General features: G+C 44.3%; 1 protein-coding gene across 5 annotated transcripts in view; it reads right to left on the bottom strand.

Moving 5' to 3' along the window:
• The window catches only part of Nsmce2 (NSE2/MMS21 homolog, SMC5-SMC6 complex SUMO ligase), a 227492-nt gene that overhangs the window by 10894 nt on the left and 194089 nt on the right, over nucleotides 1-22509 (bottom strand). The gene's annotated exons all lie outside the window — the stretch shown is intronic.

The raw sequence follows: 22509 nt of genomic DNA, 5'->3' as shown, positions 1-22509 counted from the left end.
GCTGTCCTGGAACTCACTTTGTAGACCAGGCTAGCACTGAACTCACAAAGATCCCTCTACCTCTGCTCCTAAGTGCTAAAATTAAAGGTGTGAGCCACCATACCCAGTTCATATAAATAAAAAATTTAAAATTTAAAAGTAATTATATTTCCCAGGACAAACCAGAGAATGGCATCATGTTTTTGGATTTGTAAATATCTTAAATGTTTGGTTTCATAGAAGGCAGCTTCTAGAGACAGCTAGATTTCAGTATCTTTCTGGCATCTAACCCCGTGAAATACCATGTTGGGGAATCTCAAGGACGTGAAAAAGCATGCCATCACATTGCTGCTCTGAAGAGAGCTGACCCAGGGGGGCGGGGGGGGGGCACCTCAGCTCCTAGCCTGCACTGAGAATGATGCACAGTGAGTGTGAGGTTGTGAACACAGAGCCATCTGCTTCCCCTCACTGTGTTACACCTGTCCTTTAGTGAGGAAAACAGGGGACAGGTGAGCTCCTTTCTGAAGACAGGCTACAGGCCGAGTCTCCCTAAGCTGCAAGTCTGAAATCTGTAATACACCAAACCTTACAACATTTTGCATACCGACATGACACCAGACACGGACAATGACACTGTGAGACTTTGCTTCATGGATTAAAATACTATATGACATCAGAGTCTGTTTTAGCTTAGGTGGTTATTTTCTGGTGAGGACATTCATCTATTTAAAATACTGTATAAAGTTGTTGTCTTCAGGCTTTGTGTAGAAACTGTATGGGATATAGTTAAACTTTCTGCTTGGCTTGTATCCTAGCCTCAGGTTATCTCACTATGTATATGCAAATGTTTAAAAATCCCAAACCACAAACACTGTGGTCCCAAGTATCTCAGGTAAGTCATCTTTAGTCTATACTTGTCAACTGTCTGTCAATGGCTTATTCTTTCCTCCTTTTCTCTGTCTTTTTTCTTTTTCCTCTTCCTTCTTTCATGCTGGTAGAATAATATAGACCTAAAACTGCTTTCTTGTCAAGGTGTGGGAAACAAGCCCTTGACAGTCAGAAACTCCAGCAGGGTCAGAGGGGTTTGTAAACTTGTGTGTTACACAACTACTTTGGGCCTCCCTTTAGGGCAGGTGGAGTGTCTGTCTGTTTGTCTGAATGTCTGTCTATCTGTCCTACTAAGGCAGGACAAGGGCATGGAATTTTTGTTCACGGCCATTTGGTTGGAGGCCAGAGATTCTTCCCCAACTGCTCTTTTAGAGGGGCCCCCTTTCTTTATTGGACCCCTTTACTTGTATGGTAATTTCAAGTCCCTAAGCCGACACTCACTCCATGAAGGGAGGATAAAGATGCTGGACTCCCAAGCAGAACTCTGGAAAGCATACACAGCAGGGTAGTGTCTGTGATCTTAGCCCTTTCCAAGGGTGTAGAGAAGCATCAGAGATGCTGGACACCATCAACAGATGTGCATCTCTGTCTCAGAACTGGAACTCTTTCTGAGCGTCAACACAATGACTTCAAAGTTTCTGATTTCAGATGGAGTAGGGATGCCCGGCTGTACTTGTCTGTCCACGTGCTCCCAAATCCCAAACCAGTGGTGCTTCTTCTGGTCTAAGGCACTACAGACCAGCAGCGGGTAATCCTTTATTCTAAGCAAGTCAGCTGTCAACTTAAAAATCAACTCATGTCAAAGGCCTGCAAATAATATTATTTGCTTATCCTTAGTAACCGTTTATTTAGTAATTAACAATATTTCATTTGGAATCGATACACAGGCTGGATCTATTATTTAATGTAATAAATTATGCAAAGATTACTGCTTAGACACTAACAGCCAGTGACAAATCAGTTATTTTCAGCCATTCTATTTTCAAAGCAAAATTGCAGAAAGTTCAAAACACCTGTCAGCAATAAAATGGTGTTTAGCATGTAACAGTCTGTACATGTTTGGTACATGTTTGTTTAGTATGATACTGGGGTGGGCCTTCTGCTCACACTGCTCACACCTACGAAGGTCTGCATGTTTTCTGAGCCCTGGGCTTGGTGTTCACTGTATGAGAGACTCCTTTATCAAGTACTGACTCAGGAAAGTGGGCAGGTAATGTAGAAAGGTACAGGGGCGGCAGGGAGCCCCGCTGCCTCTGGGACCCACGCTGCCTATGGGACCCTCTTTGCAAAGCCTCCTCCTGTGGGCTGGTGACTCCTCTGCCTGATTTCGTGTCTGATAGTCAAAATAAAGTAGCTCCTTGTGAATTTCTTACAGAGTTTATTCTGAACCAATGGCAGATTTCTGACTATAAATATTACAGTGTGGAATTCACCGGAAAATCTGTTAGACGTATTAACAGAGTTCAGCCCACGTGAAAGACTGTGGGTTTGTTGGTCTTTTTCTATTTTTAAATTTCAAAAGGTGGAGGAAGCAAGAAAGCATAACTCAGATGCAATGCCAACCGCTAGGGAGGCCGAGCAGGGAACTAAGAGATGGCAGAGATCACGAACAGGGAGGTAACGAGAGAGAAGGGTGAATGCCAGCCGTGAGTAATAGCCCACAGACCGAGAGAGTCTAAAAGAGGAAAGATTGCAATAGCGACACTTCTCTAAAGAGAGCATTTCCTCACCCTTCACCTGTATTTATAGAAAGTGACATTAATGCTGGGATTCTACAAGGTGCTCACAAAAGGTCGCATCTGGCAATAAATATCACTTCTGGTGGTTTACCTGGTCTCCAGGACAGAACTGCATGGTACGTGTGGTAAAAGGCAGGCGGGAGAGAAAGGCACAGATCTGCCAGAACCACAGACATTTGGAGAGTGGGGTTAGCTGCCAACCAAAGTCTTACTTATCCCAGAACATCAAGAGCCAGACAAAGCATAGCTTGTGCTTAAAACTGTCCAGGGTGCATGTCATTCTACGTTCTCCCGATGCATCCTCTGAGCACTGTGAACAGTGTGCTGCTTCTAGAGTGTTCCATTGCCAGGTGTCTCATTAATACTAATAATAGCTCACTTACTGAAGACTGCTCCAGTGACTTGATATTATTTCATTTAATACTCACATAATACCCACGATGGACTATATTGTTATGTCTAGTATATAGACAAGAATAAGTCTTTAAGTCCCATGATATTTCAAAGGCAACTGTAGAAACTAGACCTTTAATAAAGGAGCAGCTGGATTAAGCCAATGTAATCTTTATTAAAGAATCACAAAATAGTCCTGATTTTGCATATATAAGCAAGCAAATGAGATGTCATGTTTCCCACACTCCTGGGTTCTGCATATATGAATTAAATCAGGCATAGAGATGAAGAATGTTTAGAGAAGCAACTGTGCCTGTCCTGAACATGCACAGAACTTTTCTTCTTGTTACTGATCCCTAAGTAGTGCAGTGCCTCTGAGTATAGCATTTACACCAAATTGGGTATGGTGAGTAAACCCAGAGATGACTTAAAGACTCTAAGAGGGAGTGTGTTCTATGCAAACACTTGCCATTGTGTCTATGGTACTTGAACATTTGTGAAATTTGATATCTCAGGCATCCCAGAGATAACCCCTCACAGATACTGAAGGATGGCTGGATGTCGTTAGAAGCATATGTTAGCTGTTAACGTCTAACCAATGGGCAGGCCTCAGAACCCCAACCCTGCATCTAGATGCCTGGGTTCAGGAAGCAAGCACTGTGTGTGTGGAGGAAGAAAGCCTGCCAAAAACTAAGATTACAGTGGAGGGATGTACAGGGTAGGAGTCAGGTAATCAAATTTGGTTGCTTAATTGATGTCCCCCCACCCTCATCTCTAAGACAGGATCTTATGTCCTGGAGGATGATCTCAAATTTACTATGTAGCTAAGGATGACCCCGAACTTTTTGACTTATTGCCTCTACCTTCTGAGTGAAAGGATTACAGTTATGAATGAAACATGCCTAGTGTATGTGGTACTGGGCTTTCTGCAAGGTAGGCAAGCTAGATCCCTAAACCTTGAATTTTCTCATATATTATTATTATTATTATTATTATTATTAATGTGTGAGTGCATGCCACATGTGTATGTGTGTTCTAAGAGGCGAGAAGAGGACATTAGTTGGAACTGGAGTTATAGGTAGTTGTAAGTCTGCCAAGCTCAGGTCGTCTGGAAAACCAAGAAAAGCTTTGAACCAATGAGCCACCTTCCCAGCGCTTGGGGGTGGGGGATGCATACACATCTCCCTCCTTCCTTGATGCCACAGAATGAGCACCAGAGGAAGCAGGAATGATGCAAGTGTTTGAAGGAGGATTTTCAAAGTTAAATACTTGTGACACACACAATTGAGGACATGACAGGGTGGGCACTGCATAGACCAAGATGTCAGTTTCCACTGTCAAAGCTGAGGCCTTTGGTCTGTCTCACACTTTCCTACCATCTAATTGCTCAAAGCTGAACCCACGTGATTCACTCTGAATACTCTGCCTGGATCTCTAGTGAACCCCAGTTCAAGCCCTGACCACCTTCTGCCTGGACAGCCACAGTTCCTCCTGGCAGGAGGGGAGGGCCGTGCCCCACAGCACCCTTCAACCTCACCGACACCAGTCACCCATCACCTGGTCTCTGTGAGCAAGGCAAATTCCTTCTTGTCTCTGGGTCCCTCCAATAATCTGCTGGGGGGATGTTCTTGCCTTGGCTTGTTCCACTCTTTCTTGTCATTTAAAATGTCATTTTAAATGTCATCTTGCAGAGGCCTTTTCTGATGTACCAAGCTGAAGAAGTCATTGATGCCTAGCACTGTAATGGTGCTCTGAGGGACACACCCCCACACGCACGGCATTCGAGAGTGTCTTTCTTCCTCCTTCCCAGAACCCTCACCTTCTCCAGGAAGACAAAGCTTTTGTGGTCTTATTATGGTTCCTAAAGTCTAAAACAGTCCTTGGCAGATAGGAGTTGTTCAATAAACATCAGACTGGTAATGCGCTTCACCCAATAAGGCAGGAGATTATTTTCCCACAAGATTATACTTGCATATTTAACAGATGTGAACACACACACACACACCCTTACACCCTCTCACTCAATAATTGTACACGTTGTCAAATAAGAGAGACCTTCATGGTAGGTCTGGGTGCAGCCCTGGACCCTGGACTGCATGTCAAAGGCAGGAAGTAAATATAAGTTTTACAATTACAGTAGGCTGTGTGGTAATTACAAAGGAGAATCCAGACATGGTCTTGTGGTCACAAATACATTTGGTTCTGGCCACACACAGCCCTAGCATTAGTCACTTGTCTGTCTTCAGGCATCCCAAATTTGGCTACTAGTTAGACAGTTTTATGCTAGTGGGGAATAAATGTTGATTGCTATGTACTTTTTCAATTAGGCCCGAACATTTTCTAAAAGCACTTTTCTCTCAAAAATAGTAGTGTATGGAGGAAATGCTATACCAATATTTGCTGCCTGCTGGGGTTCTCACTTGTGCTATTCCGGGACAGCATATTTACACAGGGTGAGCTGGTGCACAGAAGGTGTAGGGGCCTCCCAAAACTCACTGATTCTAAGTCTGAAACTCTGCAGTTCCAATGAATCATCTTTGTACTAGCTATGCCTGGGACTGCAGGGGCCTACCTGGACACTGAGCCTCAGGTCCTAATGAGAAAGTGATGTGACAGTGTGTGTGTGTGTGTGTCTGTGTGTGTGTGTGTGTGTGTGTGTGTCTGTGTGTGTGTGTGTGTGTGTGTGTGTGTGTGTGTGTGTGTGTGTGTGTGTGTGTGTAGCTGGGGAGGATGAGAGCCCTTCTATGACTTTTGGGCACCTAATTCTATACCTTAATTTCTTCTTGGGACTGGTGGTCTGTTCTGAATATCAGCTTCTTAGCTGGGCTAAGCTGACATTTCCCTTTGGCAGGGAACTCAGTCTTGGCTACCAATACTTTCTGTGTCAACACAGTGCCAACTGTATGCGAACAGTATTTCAGAATTAAAATGTGCATCATGTTTAGATAGGGCCCATGGAACAGAGGATTTTGTACATGATATAACTTACACAGGATGGCAAATCTCCCCAATGAATGGTTGTTTAGCTTGGTGTTCTTGTGGGACTTCTAACAGTGGGAGTAGGGTTGCCTTGTCCAGCCTTGATACAAGGGTTTGTTCCTAGTCTATACTGTGATTTTTTTTTTTTTTAATGCTAGGTTCTATTGATATCCCCGGGATGCTTGCTTTTTTTTTTTTTTTTAATTTTTTGTTTGTTTGTTTTTTCGAGACAGGGTTTCTCTGTATAGCCCTGGCTGTCCTGAAACTCACTTTGTAGACCAGGCTGGCTTCGAACTCAGAAATCTGCCTGCCTCTGCCTCCTGAGTGCTGGGACTAAAGGCGTGCGCCACCACGCCCGGCTTTTTTTTTTTTAAAGGGCAATGGAGGAGTGGATCTGGGGGAGAGGGGAGGTGTGGGAGGGAGGCTGGGGGGAGTGGAGGGAGGGAAAATTGGTCAGTATGTATGTGAAGACTAAAAATAATTTTTAAAAAAGTCACCAAACCTATATTTCAACTAAAATATTCAGCGAACAGAGGGTAATACAATGAAATTAGAACAACTATAATGTAAGATGGCTCTAACAACTATTTATCAGGTGTGTGTGTGTAATTCTATAAATATTACAGAATTCTAACACTGCAGCTTTAAATCCTTACTGCTATTATGATTATGATGATGATGACTGCTGAGACAGGCAGGGTCTTGCTGAACAGCCCAGGCTACTCTCAAACTCTCCATCCTGCCCCAGCCTCCTAAGTGCTGGGATCACAGTTCTCCCACTTGGCCAATCATCATCACTGTTCTTACCACCACTCTGTACCAGGCATTGTCCTTATATTGGAAAATATAAAAATCCTAAACCAGGCAGGGGGATCCTGTCATGGGAGGAGTACAGTTACACAGGGACACACACGCACACACAAAACTTTGTGGTATTGTGAAAGCTGCAGAGCTCTGGAAAGCAGATCCCAAGAGAGAGCAGGAGAGAGAGCCTCTCAGAGAGCGGTTCCCCTATAAGCTTCAATGATAAAGACCTTTCAACAAGAATATATGCTCTGGTTTTGAAGCAGAACTTCCACACAAATTCAGTTCTCCAATTTACAATCCCACTGACTCCACTTCTCAAATGCTAGGATTATAGATGTTCAGCCCCACACCCAGATTTAACACAACTCTGCTGCCTCCATAAACGGGAGCATTTCCTTTACTACCACCTCAGCTCAAGGATGCTCTCTGAAGGATGCTTGCTTGCTCTTCACACAGCCATAATCTACAGCCATCTCTGCTCTCTGTACTTGGAGAAGCCATCTCCACCCACCCACTGCATCCTACTCCACCTCACCCAATCCTCGGCAGCCAATGGCCTATCTTTGCCTTCCACGCCATACCCTTTTAGCTTTACCGTCCTCCTGTGTGTGGTTTTTATAGGACTGCAACGTCTCAGCACAGACCCTGAAGGTTCCTTGTGGATAGACTGCTGTGGTGCAGTCACAAGATGGAACCTGGTACAAATACTCCTGTCAGTCCTGTACCGAAGCATCCCTAGAGGTGAGGAGAGGGGAGCAGTGGAGGTGAAGCGCCTCATGAAGATGGTGACTAAGCCACGCTCCTCAGGAAGGTGCGATAAGCGGGAAGGATGCCAGGCAACAAGAATTACAGTAGTTAAGAACGTGAGATCTGGAAAGAGCCTGCTTGGACCTGCCTTGTTCAATTAGCTAGTGCTCCTTGGCAGGTTATCTCAACTTTCTTTGCCTCAATCCCTCAGCAGTAAGATGGGCTAATAGTGATGTTTATTACATGAAACTATATGAGAACTAAATGAGTGAGCCTGGAAAAAGGCTTTGGTGTTGTTGGTGTGTGGCTTTTGAGATGGGATGGTGTCAGGTAGACTGGGCTGGGGCTAACTTAGAACTCTTACATTTGTTTTTAGGTTTATCGTGTGTGTGTGTGTTTGCGTGTACCTGTACATGTGCATACACATATGTACAGTGCATGTGTAGGTTACAGGATACCTCACTGACTCTACCTTGAACCTGATCCTCCTGCCTCCATCTCCTAAATGCTGAGATTACAGGTGTGGGACATCATGCCTGACTAGGAAAGGTTCTCAGAATGGTGCCTGGCAAAAAGCAAGTGAGTGCTATAGTGCTTATTAACATTATCACCCAAATTCGCATGAAGTGAGCGTTCAGTGTGTACCTATAACATATGCAAGGTCAGTTAAATCATTCCAAAGAACCTGCAAGATGGGGTTGTACATGGGACAAACCCTTCCATGCCCTAGGCAACAGGGAGGCTTAAATTAGCCTGGCATGTGCAATTTGCTGACACAGCACCGTCAACAGCTTCAATCTGCTGCCTGCTTTCCCTGGCTCTTTCGACATATGGTTGATTATCTTGAAGGAAAAGAGTAAGGAGTTTCAGATCATTTCTAGAAATGAGCCAACAGCTTAATAATAATACTTATTTCCACTTACTATTGTATCTACTAATGGGTTACACATGCCTTTTGTCTTTAGCTGACATCACATATTATTTTGCTTTCATCTTTTAAATACTGTCAAAATAGAGCTTTTAAAAAACTATCAAAACCCAGTGCATTTAACTGGTGGGGTGAAGCCATCCAGGTGAGATTTGGCTATGTTGTCTCATGGCAGAAAGACTTGAAAAACATCACCACACACAGTGTCTGTATTTGTACTTCAAAAAGAGAGGAATGGTGGTCATTCCCGGGTCACCAACCAAGAGTAGGAAATCCAAAGCACACATTCAAACTCCCTGTTCTGAGCAATAAACAAACATATACACACTCCACCTAACAAGAAAATGTGGATTAGCTATCACCGTGAAGGTATGTTTACAACCCTCAATTATGAAGGTTTACAGAAAAGTCTACTGAAAGGAAAGACTGGAAGAAATCCCCTTCAGCTCATCTTGTCTGTGTCATGGAGACAGTCTTGTTGTGTAGTGAAGACTGGCTATCTACTTACTATGTATATGCAGCCTTGAGCCTACAGTGATCTTCAGCCTCCTGAGTGCTGCGACTACAGGTATGTACTACCATATCCAGCTTCATCTTTCTATCTGTTCTTATGTTATATTAGAGGCTGCTAAGTACCAGGTGCCAGGTATGAGGACAGTTGAGTCACCCTACTGATGTCATCCACTCTTTTAAAACCGTCGGTTCTGGCTCTTCCTTCTCACTCAGTCCTGCTCTCTGCAGGTTCTGTTTCCCTGCATTATGCTCTTTATCACCCATTATTCCCATCTACTCTTTAGACCCCAGCTAGACTGTACTAAAATTATTGTCTATGACAGGACAAGGTACTTCCTTGGCACCTAGAAAACCCTGATCTCCCATGGCTTCCTTCCTCAAACCTAAGCCTAGCATCCATACAAACTGCTTAGATTTTATCCAGATCTGCCATGTTCTTTCCCTCCACCATCTTCCACACCAATCCCCGAAATTCTTCAAGACTCAATTCAAATCTTCCTTCGGTGTGGTCCTATAGCAGAAGTATATCCTCCTTCAGCATCCATGTTGTCACTTCCCTACCAGCCTGCAGATTCCTCTAGGGTGGGGACTCTGCTTCCTTCATCTTCATTGTATCACCATATCAAGAGAAAAAGGCAGGAGCTTCATGGAGGTTCGTGAAGGCCTGGCTGCTGAAGCAGGAGCTGCTTTCAGTACAGCTGATTAAACTGATTCTCCTGAACCCCTGCAGAGATCAAACCCAGGGCCTAAACCTGCAAGACAGGTGCTCACCACTTAGCTACATACCCACAGACCCAAGAAGACTAGATTTGTTGCTTGTTTTGAGGCAGGTACTCATACTGTACTCCTGGCTTGCCTGGGACTTGCTATGTCACCCAAGTTAGCCTTGAATGTGTGGCTCCTGACCACTAGGATTACAGGTGTAAGCTCCCAAGTATAACTAAAAAAAAAAAAAAAAAAAGATGTTTGGGAGGCAATTACTTTAGAGGATGGCTTCTTGGTCTTATTGTCAGAGAGCCATATGACACCACCCAGGCGATATGACTACATATTCTTGATGACATGCCACTCTGTTAACATCAAATGCCCAAAAGTTGGATGTCATATTTTTAAAGTAAACACCAGTGTATGTACTTACACAAATCCCATACTGTATTTACAAAAATCTCTTCTTTTGCCCCAGAGTATCCATATCCAGAGAAACATACAATAATCAGTCTTATAAATATGTTGACTGCTTTAACCTTGTTCCATCTACCAAGGTCAGAGAAAAGTACAACTGAAGATACTTAATGCCAGGAGCTAGTGTAAGAGCACCAAAAGATGGGTAATTGATAGAAGATTTAAAGAGTATTGTTTTAAATCACGTGCATGTGTATATGTGGGTTTGTGCATGGCAGTGCAGGCCAAGAAGAGGGCATCAGCAGCCCTCCTAGAACTGAAGTCAGAGGGATTCCGAGCTGCCCAACACAGGCACTGGGAAATGAACCTGGGCCCCCGCAAGAGAAGTTTGTATTAGTAACCACTAAGCCATCTCTTCAGCTTCCAGGCTCAGGATTTTTACTCTTTGTAGCACCAAGCAAATGCTCTAATCCTGAATCCCACCCCAGTGGCAGACTGAGGTTAACTAAGCCACAGCATAGTAACTTATAACGTTTTTCCCTTATGAGGCAAATCTCCTGGGCTCCAGCCTGAACATCTGAGCTAATTCCCAGAAACCCACTTGGTGGAAGAGGAGTGCTGGCCCCACAAGCTGTCCTCTGGCATTAAGATGTATGCATATGACCCTCCCAATCGGAAGCACTCAAAAATACATATTAAAATATTAAAAATGTAAAAAGAAATTAAATAGCAGAGAGGAAACACATAAAGAAAATATGAAATGTGTGGTCCATCATGAGCAGGAGACATGATTACTATAAATTTGACCATCAGCATGGGAATCAGCAATAATTTCTCAGATTTTCCAGACTCTTCATAAGACCAAGCAATAGTTACGAGGCTGGTAGGATGGATGGTAGCAGTGGTCACATTCATTCCACTGGTCAAACTAAAACAGGATGAAATGACGTCCAAAGACCAAACTGTTTAGAAAAGAAACCAAGACTTATAAATTCTCAACTTTATGAATGCTGTGTTTTAATTTTCAGGAGGACTAGGATTATAACATATCTGAGCCCCTAATATTTTCTATCCTATAAGATAGCATGCTGAAATTTTATTCATATCATTGAATTGATTAATTATTTGAAGGAATCAATTCACCCATGTGTCTTAGTCACTGTCCTGTTGCTGTGAAGAGACACAAAGAAAAGGGATTTAATCAGGGGCTTCCTTATCAGGGGTTTAGGCAGCTACCACCACCACCACCACCACCAGCAGCAGCATCATGAGGAGGGAACATGCAAAACACCAATCAAATGGCAATACAGACCAGAATTGAGGAAGGGAATAAAGCTAACCTTAATACTATGGTTTGTTTTATACAGCTTCTCAGAGTGAAAGATAAATCGTAATCTGAAGGTGGGTATTTTAGGAAACAGGCAGCAAGAGAGTTAAGAAGTACACTTGTGGGCTGGTGAGATGGCTCAGTGGGTAAGAGCACCCGACTGCTCTTCCGAAGGTCCGGAGTTCAAATCCCAGCAACCACATGGTGGCTCACAACCATCTGTAACAAGATCTGACGCCCTCTTCTGTAGTGTCTGAAGACAGCTACAGTGTACTTACATATAATAAATAAATAAAAAAAAAAAAAAAAAGAAGTACACTTGTGGCAGAGCCAGTCACACCCGTCAATGTTCAGTGTAGTTCCGAGGCTAGCAAGACAGGCACACACTTCCTTGAAGATCCCAGATTTACTGAGTGTCATCAGAAATACCCAGTGTGATGCTTGGGAATACCACAGATCCTTAGTAGTAACTATATATGATTATGCCTCCTTTACAACACTATTATGATTGCCGTTATTTTGCCCTCGCACGCATGCCTGTGCCCACAGAGGTTGGAGGGTGCCGGAGCCCTGCAACTGGGATTATTGGTAGTTGTTAGCTGCCATGTGGGTGCTGGGATTGAACCCAGGTCCTCTGTAAAAGTGATGAGTCACAATAGTCACAAATAATATAAAATACCTTGGCGTGACTCTAACTAAGGAAGTGAAAGATCTGTATAAGAACTTCAAGTCTCTGCAGAAAGAAATCGAAGAAGATCTCAGCAGATGGAAAGATCTCCCATGCTCATGGATTGGCAGGACTAATACAGTAAAAATGGCTATCTTGCCAAAAGCAATTTACAGATTCAATATAATCCCCACCAAAATTCCAATTCAATTCTTCACTGAGTTAGAAAGGGCAATTTGCAAATTCATCTGGAATAACAAAAAACCTAGGATAGCAAAAACTATTTTCAACAATAAAAGAACCTCTGGCCAGGCGGTGGTAGCGCATGCCTTTAATCCCAGCACTCAGGAGGCAGAGGCAGGTGGATTTCTGAGTTCGAGGCCAGCCTGATCTACAGAGTGAGTTCCAGGAAAGCCAGGGCTACACAGAGAAACCCTGTCTCGAAAAACCAAAAAAAAAAAAAAAAAAACAAAAAAAAAACCAACCAAACAAAGAACCTCTGGTGGAATCACCATCCCTGACCTCACCCTGTACTACAGAGCAAGTGTGATAAAAACTGCATGGTACTGGTACAGCGACAGACAGATAGATCAATGGAATAAAATTGAAGGCCCGGAAATGAACCCATATACCTATGGTCACTTGATCTTTGACAAAGGAGCTAAAACCATCCAGTGGAAAAAAGACAGCATTTTCAACGAATGGTGCTTACACAACTGGTGGTTATCATGTAGAAGAATGCAAATTGATCCATTCTTATCTCCTTGTACAAAGCTCAAGTCTAAGTGAATCAAGGAACTCCACATAAAACCAGAAACACTGAAATTTATAGAGGAGAAAGTGGGGAAAAGCCTTGAAGATATGGGCACAGGGGAAAAAATCCTGAACAGAACAGCAATGGCTTGTGCTGTAAGATCAAGAATTGATAAATTGAACCTTACAAAATTGCAAAGCTTCTGTAAGGCAAAGGACACTGTCAAGAAGACAAAAAGGCAACCAACAGATTGGGAAAAGATAGTTATCAATTCTAAATCCGATAGGGGACTAATATCAAATATATATAAAGAACTCAAGAAGCTGTACTCCAGAAAAACAAATAACCCGATTAAAAAAATGGGCTACAGAGCTAAACAAAGAATTCTCAACTGAGGAATCCGGAATGGCTGAGAAGCACCTGAAAAAAATGTTCAACATCCTTAATCATCAGGGAAATTCAAATCAAAATAACCCTGAGATTCCACCTCACATCAGTCAGAATGGCTAAGATCAAAAATTCAGGTGACAGCAGATGCTGGCTAGGATGTGGAGAAAAGGGAACACTCCTCCATTGCTGGTGGGATTGCAAGCTTGTACAACCACTCTGGAAATCAGTTTGGTGGTTCCTCAGAAAATTGGACATAGTACTACCAGAAGATCCAGCAATACCACTCCTGGGCATATACCCAGAAGATGTTACAACTTGTTATAAGAACACATGCTCCACTATGTTCATAGCAGCCTTATTTATAATAGCCAGAAGCTGGAAAGAACCCAGATGTCCCTCAACAGAAGAATGGATACAGAAAATGTGGTACATTTACACAATGGAGTACTACTTAGCTATTAAAAACAATGAATTTATGAAACTCTTAGGCAAATGGATGGATCTGGAGGGTATCATCCTGAGTGAGGTAACCCAATCACAAAAGAACTCACATGATATGCACTCACTGATAAGTGGCTACTAGCCCAGAAACTTAGAATACCCAAGATACAATTTGCAAAACACATGAAACTCAAGAAGAAGGAAGGCCAAAGGGTGGATACTTTGTTCCTTCTTAGAAGGGGGAACAAAATACCTATGGAAGGAGTTACAGAGACAAAGTTTGGAGCTGAGACTGAAGGAAGGACCATCCAGAGACTGCCTCACCTGGGGATCCATCCCATAAAAAAACCCCACCAAACCCAGATACTATTGCATATGCCAACAAGATTTTGCTGACAGGACCCTGATATAGTTGTCTCCTGTGAGGCTATGTCAGTGCCTGGCAAATACAGAAGTGGATGCTCACAGTCATCTATTGGATGGAACACGGGGTCCCCAATGGAGGAGCTAGAGAAAGTACTGAAGGAGCTGAAGGGGTCTGCAACCCTATAGGAGGAACAACAATATGAACTAACCAGTACCCCCAGAGCTCGTGTCTCTAGCTGCATATGTAGCAGAGGATGACCTAGTCAGCATCAATGGGAGGAGAGGTCCTTGGTCTTGCTAAGATTCTATGCCCCAGTATAGGGAATGCCAGGGCCAGGAAGCTGGAGTGGGTGGGTTGAGGAGCAGGGCATGGGGAGGGTATAGGAGATTTTTGGAGAGGAAACTAGGAAAGGGGATAGCATTTGAAATGTAAATGAAGAAAATATCTAATAAAAAAAGTGATGAGTGCTCTCAGTCACTGAACTGTCTCTTCAGCCCCATTTATTTCATGTTTCCCTTTAATACCTAAAAAAAAATTTATTAGATATTTTCTTTATTTACATTTCAAATGCTATCCCAAAAGTCCCCTATACCCTCCCCCCGCCCTGCTCCCCTACCCACTCACTTCCACTTCTTGGCCCTGGCGTTCCCCTGTACCAGGGCATATAAAGTTTGCAATACCAAGGGGCCTCTCTTCCCAGTGATGGCTGATTAGGCCATCTTCTGCTACATATGCAGCTAGAGACACACGCTCTGGGGGTACTGGTTAGTTCATATTGTTGTTCCACCTATAGGGTTGCAGACCCCTTCGGCTCCTTGGGTACTTTCTCTAGCTCCTCCATTGGGGGCCCTGTGTTCCATCCTATAGATGACTGTGAGCATCCACTTCTGTATTTGCCAGGCACTGGCACAGCCTCACATGAGACAGCTATATCTGGGTCCTTTCAGCAAACCTGGGGGTCCATCCCATAATCAGCCACCAAACGCAGACACTATTGCATATGCCAGCAAGATTTTTATACCTTTTTGCTAAAGAGTGTTAAGACTGATTTTTGAAGCCAGGCAGTGTAGCGCACACCTTTAATCCCAGCACTTGGGAGGCAGAGGCAGGCAGATTTCTGAATTCAAGGCCAGCCTGGTCTACAGAGTGACTTCCAGGATAGCTAGGGCTACACAGAGAAACCTTGTCTTGAAACAAAACAAAACAAGGCTGATTTTTGAGTCATGTGTAGTGGCTCACACCTATAATCCCAGCACTTTGATAGCTGAAACAGGAGGATTGCTACAGGTCTGAGGCCAGCCTGGGCTACATATGAGACACTATTTCAACAAACATGCTTGTAATCCCAGCACTCAATAGGCCGAGGCAGGAAGAGCAAGATGTGAACAGTTGTTGCTTTTGCAAACAAGCCAGGTTAGACCCAGAACCTATGGTGGTTCCGAACTCCAGTTCTAGGAGGAGCCAGTGCCCCTTTATGAGCTCCCACAGAACCAGGCGTACATATACATTGTATGCATAAACTTAAAACACACATATTAAAAAAAAAAGAGTTTGAGGTTAGCCTGGGCTACACAGTAAAGTTGTCTCAAAACAACCCCTCATAAAATATAAACAAAATAAGCAAACCAAAAACAACCAACCAAACCCCCAACTTCTTTATTGTATAGCAATGTGCTTACATTTTTTTTCTTTTTAAAGCCAGGAGATGAACTCCCAAAGCATATTTATTACGGAAGAAAGTTTTTATTTTTATATTTTTAGCCAAGTTCTGCCTGCCTCTGCCGTTGAGAGTGCTGGCATTGGTTAGCCTAGGAAGAAATTTTAAAATGTCAAAGCTTGAGGGTACAAATCCACTGAGGCTTAACAACACCGTCACCGTCATGTCAGCAAAGCTACCCACAGATGGGTTGGCTTCTGATGACCAAGTGGCCAGGCCATCAGGGCAGGACCTCCTACGCTAACGTACCACCCAGACCATGCCTTTCGTTTGCATGGCTCTGTCTGAAGTTAGTCTAACAACCAACATCCTTCCTGAAGGGAGACTTCAGCTGACAGAATGGATGAGATAAAATCAAAGTCAGAGAGAGAAAGCAGAGGGAGGAAGAAGCACACGAGGGTGATCGACTGAAGAACTCCCGAAAGCACCCAGTGATGAAGCTTCCTAAACTCAGCCCTTGTCCCTAAGACTTTCCTCGACCCCACCCCCACTCCCCAGCCTTTTAAACCCTTCCTCACATGCACAGTACGACACAGGACTTCATAGTAAGGATCAGCTAAGGACATGGCTCTGGTGAATGTATACAACAGATGTGAGTCATTTGTTCATTTTGTAAACATGAAGAAGTCACACTAAAACTTCTTTACTTTCACGGGGCTTCCCAATATGCTTAGCACGGAACATTTGATCTTTTCCCAACTCATTTCGAGAAACGTCAGGGAGAGCAAACCTGACCACTGAAAGCCTACATATTCCAGACAGGTGATGATAGTGGAGGCAAGCACGGGAACATAGCAGCAGCATCAACAGAGGCTGTAATGTCTACAGGCCTTGCCTATGCTGCACAGAAGGAAGCAAGAGGGGTCCAGAGAGCAGAGGGCTCTGCCTTCTCTGGAGAACGCACTCAGGAGTCCTCTGGAGACCACCATCTTCTACTGGAGGCAGGTAAACACATCCTTCAGTCTTTATGCCACTGTTTTACCACTAACCCTGTAAGCTTCTCGAGGGCAGGGCCAGCTTTTACTCATCTTTAAATTCCCTGGGATGGTACCCAGACAGGAGCTCTGTGGCAGGATGTGGACTGTACCCTTACAGGGTCCTTGGTGGCTTCCAGATGCTCTGCTCATTCTATAGGTCTTGTGCAGAGAAGAGTCACATTTCCTGTAGGCATACACTTGGGGCGTGAGGGGTTGGGAGTGAGGGTGCTGAGTCCAGGCCCCAGAACCACTGGCTGCCTCTGCCACCAACTTTGAATGGGTGTTTCCTGTGTGTGCTTTCTTCTCCATCTCATTAGGCGACTCTGAAGACGAAGTAAAACACCTTACCCTCTAACAAGGAGGAGTGTGGGACCCAGTAAATGGATGAAGTAGCAGCAAAGCCAGAAAAACAAAACAAAACAAAACAAAACAAAACAAAACAAAACAAAGCACGAGGACTCTGGGGACGGTTTCTCAAAAAAGAGGCTGACTGGCTGGTGTGTCTTTCTGTCTTCAAACCTGTGGGTGTCTAACTCTTAAATCTGGGTGCCTGTGGTCCTACACCACAGAAGACAGTATTGCTGTTGAGTGGACAGCCTGCTGGTAAGTGGGTATGAGAAAATGGAAGGAAGGAAAGAGAAAGTGTGAAGAGAAAGCTCCCAAGAATTTGCTTCAGGAACTCCATGAAGATTCCAGGTAACTGCCACTATGAGGATGTAATGGTGCCGAGCACAGGCGAGTAATTCCTAATGGAGTGTTGGGGGAGATCTGGATCATTCTGATGCAGCAATGAGTAGACACCCCCCACATGGTAGAGGGACAAGGCTATACCATAGCTCTCCAGTTCCCCAGAGTGCAATTCTCTTTGTCAGCTATAACGCATGGTGTTCATGACAAAAACAAGTAAATCTGGAGGGGCAACTGGAGGTGATGGGGCAAGCTTCCCTTGCTTCCCTGAGCCCTGAGCTAGAAGCCCCGTGGGGGACAGGTAGGCAGGGGCTTCAGAAGCCAAGAGAAGAAGCACACTAAAAATAAATGAAGGGTGAACATCAAGGAGGCAGAGAAATTGCACAGGGATGTAATCAGCACGCTAATTACAGGGTCATAATTAGGAGCGCTGGAATGAAATTAAGAAGAGGGAAATTTTAATTGTCAGGAAGAACTCTTAGGGAGAGATGGCTTCTCACACAGCACCGACTGAAAGGCCATTCATCTTAACAACGTTGGCCCAAACAAGCTGGCAAGTATTTAAGGCGAATTTATTTCTGTTATCCAAAGTAGGCTAGGTTACTTGATGACACACAGAGGCCTCTTGTATCTAATTTTATCATCTTGCTCTAATTCTAAATTAAATAGTAAAAGGAAAAAAAAAAAAGAACTAATGATGAAGAAGTCCATGACTGTCTCATTCCAAAAGTCTGATTCAGCTGCTAAGGAGATCAAAGCAGAAAGAATAGAACAGTCAAACACGGTCTCATGGATGGCAGAGCCGCAGATGAAGAATCTTAAAATACAGTTTTATTTTCGAGAATTAATACTGAGATGGAATTCAACCCAGTCAACCATGCTGAGAGGCGTTGCAGAGTTATCAGTTTTCTCTGTCTTTCTTTTTTTCTTTCTTCAGACAGGGTCTTGTCAAGGCTGGTTGTGAATTTACCACATATTTGGGGCTGACCTTGAACTCCTGCCTCAGTCTCCCCACTACTGAAATGATGGGCATGTGGCATCGTGCCTGGCTCAGCATTTAGTCTAATTTTATCATGGCATCTTGGAGTAGTCTCTCTGTGAACCGATAACCAAGACTAAACCAGAAAGATGGTCAAGAAAAACCTAAAGAAAACTGATTTTTCTTTTCCTCATTTAGGAACCCAAGATATGATTCATGCAATTTTCATGTGGCAACTGTGTAGGCGCAGAAGGCAGGGCTGAGCCAGGCAGGGAAGGCATCTTGTGGTACAGCACAGTATGGGGAGCACACAGGAAGTGGGGAGCATTCTGGGAGGCCTCAGATAGTGATGACAGAAGGGACAGTAATGCATGCTGGGAGTTACCCAAGGGAAAAGGAGCTGAGCTGAGTGAGTGCAGGGAAACCTGTGGGGCAGGCGCTGCCACCCTAACATTTTTCACGATGGGTACAAGGACAGTCACTCCCATGATGTGTACAAAGCCCTGGTGTTCATTACATCAGCAACCAAAGCATCTGAGAGATTTTTCTCACCACTGATTCTTCAAATGCCCTTAGAATGTCAGCACACAGAAACATGCTGGTTTCCTTCCTCACATCCCTGCTGAGATAAGTTCCTGACACTCTTGAGAGGCCCTGCAAACACTAAGTAAGACAAGAGTTCGCTGCCTTGTGTTGGGACAGACGGTGCCGTGACAACGTGTGGCATGTGTCCTGTGAACTCTAGCAAGACTCCTGGGAGGAAAGGCCACTAAGCATCGTAGGGGCTCAAGGGAAAGCATTGGGAGACATCTGAGGCTGGGGGAGACAAGTCATGGCATGGATAGGACGGCAGGCAAACCAGAAGGAAACCAGACACTGCTGGAGACTCCACAGCAGCCGGGTACCAGGTGCCATCTAAAATGTACCTCTGCTTGGGAGTTACACACAACATTCTGACAAGATTTCCCCAGGGTCAGTCCAATCTTGGGACTAGGTACTCTGTGTTCTCCCAGCCTGTCCGCTCATCCTTGACCATCAAGTCAATTGTGAATCTCAGTCTAGAGCTGTAGATGCCACCTTTTTGTGGGATCTTTGTAAAACCCTTTTTCTGAATTCAGATCCCAAGGCGTCTGAAGCCACATGATGCCCTATCACAAACATTTCCGTGGCCCTCACTTCTCAGCACATACTACTTATTACTGCTGGAGTAAAATTAATCTAAAACCCCATTACTGACGACAGGCACTGTATTTAGAAAGGATAGACAGTCTGAAGGCAGGCGCAGGAAGTCTGCAGCACTCAGGATATTATAAGGCAGGCTTTGATCTCATACCGTGTTAACTATATAACTATGCAATTGCTAACTTGCCCTTTCTTTTCCATATCACCTTCATGGCTCTGGTAAAATGCTCACTGCCATTGCTAATGAAGTCAGAAGTGATCATCGCTGGGCTTTGACTGCACTTGGGAGTTTCAATGCAATAGAGATTTACATGCTGTTGTCAGAACAAGCAAGGCTTTCATTCTAAGTGAAAAGGGAACCTGGCTTTTCAAAAGCTAAGTGAGGAGAAAATTCAAGCTGAGGGGGCTTTGGGAGCTCCTGCAGTAGGAAACGTGGCTTCTGTTGACCCTAGTGTATAGAAACTATTCTCCAGAGCCTTTACCTTACAAGCAGGTTTTGCTTCCCTGTCTTGGTCCAACAGCAACAACAGATAGCCTTTGGGTTAGACAGCCTTTACTGGCAGCAAGCTAGAGGGACAAGTACAAGGACCTGAAAGCCCTGACCTCAATGGCTTTGTGACCTGGGAAGGTATGTCCACTGCGCTCTGCTCTTCACTCTGTTTCTTCTCCAATGTGAAAAGTAAATCATGAGACCGGCAGGAGGGCGGACTCCAGACTCTCCAAACCCACTCCAGTCTTAAATCCTTTATACTCACCATCAGACCATCTTAAAAAAAAAAAAAAAAGCAGACAAAATTTTTTGTGGGTATTTGGCTAAGTCCACTCAAACAGCTCCTTACACTGAGCCCATGGGAAGCCTGGGATTTCAAGAGTCAACCTGCTGGCAAGCTAATCTTGCACAACATCCTAATTTATGTTACAGAAGTAAATGGCCATTAGTAACCTGGCAAATAAAATTTGGATCTCAAGTGATGAAAACATGTTTCACTGTGACCAATATTAAGTAGGTTGAGCAACAGAAGTAGTTACCCAAGTACAGCATGTAGGTGCAATGTGGCTATTCCTAACATTCTGGAAACTGTGTTACAGGAGCCAGTGGACAACAGAGAGGAATTATGTTTAGACATGTCCCCTACAGGAGGGGGAGCAGGGTTGTAAGTCAGCAGTAAGAGCACGACTTAATCCAGGGGCTAGGACCTATGCTCCCAGCGAGGTGAAGCCCTTTAGCCTACTCCTAGAGCCAAACCTCTACCCATCTGACTCTTCTCACCTCAAGAGTACAAAGATCTCACACAGGTAACCTAGTTTTGTCAAAGGTAATTGTTTTCTACCAATTACATGATTAGTGATTCACACTAAGTCACAGTTTATCAACAGTGGGTATCCCATGTCACTGGAAAGGAAAGGGTAAACAGACAGGATATGGGGTTGTCACATGGGACATTTCCAGACACAATGGCTACAAAGTACTAGTTTGGGGAGAGGAGACTCATTCCCATCATTCCCAGGTGACGAATATTCACTCGTCCACACACTGGGCAGCACAATGCCACACACGGCAAAGGGACGTGAGGCCAATCCTTGTGGCCAGCTTTGGCCATGTCACCTCTGCACCATCAAGACCTCAGGCTCCCTGGTTCTCAGACGCTGGCCCTGGTCTGTTCACAGCTTCTGGCTCTGTCCCTGTCAAGTCTTCCTTACTGCTCTCCAGTCTAGCCGAGGCAGTAGGGGCATGGAAGCCATGGTTCAGAGTCAGGCCTGGGAAAATCCTACCTGTTCCCTGCCCATCTCTGCACTCCGTGCCCCTTTTCTTCATGTGTAAGTGGGATGCTTAATTGGCAGGTCTACTGAAAAGATTTAAACTAATTTATAACTTAATGAATGACTGACCAATGTAGTCAGCACAGCTAAGTCCTTCTTCTCCCCCTCTTCCTTGGATTCTAGGATACGAGATGTGTTTACTGTGCTTCCTGCCTAAAAGCCTCCTTTCTCATCTTTAAAAAAAATTAATGATCCATTCTTACAGGACCCTGGGCCCTGCCAGACTTAATTCCCCTGCTCTCCCTCCAGTGCAAGGCTGGCATGATAGCACACAGCTTCCCGGAGTTTTCGATCTTTCCATTCCTAGCTGTATCCTCTCACATCCGTGATCTACCATCTTATTCCAGTGCCCGATGCACACAGGCCTGTGGCAGATTTTGTGAGACCCTAGGTCACAGGATGCTGTGCTATCATCTATTGAGAGGACACATCAACATATTAATCTGCTTTTACCTTTCATCTTTTGTTGGGCATTGCAACGTTAAACACTCCAACTCACCAGTAAAGCTTATTATGTGACATCTTTCTTCTTGAGGAGCCTTCCTTTTTTCTAACTCGATGGGTCATGTCACCAGGTCAATCACTGCCAAGTAAGTAACTTCCGGTCAATTTGTTCTTCCTTAAGCATCGGTGAGGCAATGGCAAAAACTTGCATTATTTTCTTGCTCTTTCTAATCAGAAATGTATGACCCCACCCACAGCTACCATTTTATCCCCTTTTGTTTGCAGGCCTAGATAGAAGCTTTCGGTGATCTCCTATGGCTCTCCCTAACATTCCCCCTCAATACCCTGAGAGAGGCCTCAAGGAAGGAACCAACAAGTATGAACTCTGTCTCCCGAACGCCCTGTGCTTTTAAGAAAGCCACCCAAGTCTGAGTGGGCATTCACTGGCACAGGAACACTGGCTTGGAGGAAAACACCTGTCTGAAAAGCTGTTCTAAGGAAAAAGACATTTTATGCAATATGCTAGACATGGCATGAAATGGCTGTTCAGGAATGGTGGCAGTGACTTTAACCCCCCTGAACCACTTTCGACCACCTAGTCATGTCAGTAAGACCCATGAGAATGCTGTCGTTGGCAACTGTTTGGTGACTTCTGGCCTCT

This window comes from Mus musculus, chromosome 15 (assembly GCF_000001635.26).
Source record: "Mus musculus strain C57BL/6J chromosome 15, GRCm38.p6 C57BL/6J".
In the NCBI taxonomy this organism is placed as follows: Eukaryota; Metazoa; Chordata; class Mammalia; order Rodentia; family Muridae; genus Mus; species Mus musculus.
This window is presented reverse-complemented; position numbering and strand designations above follow the sequence as displayed.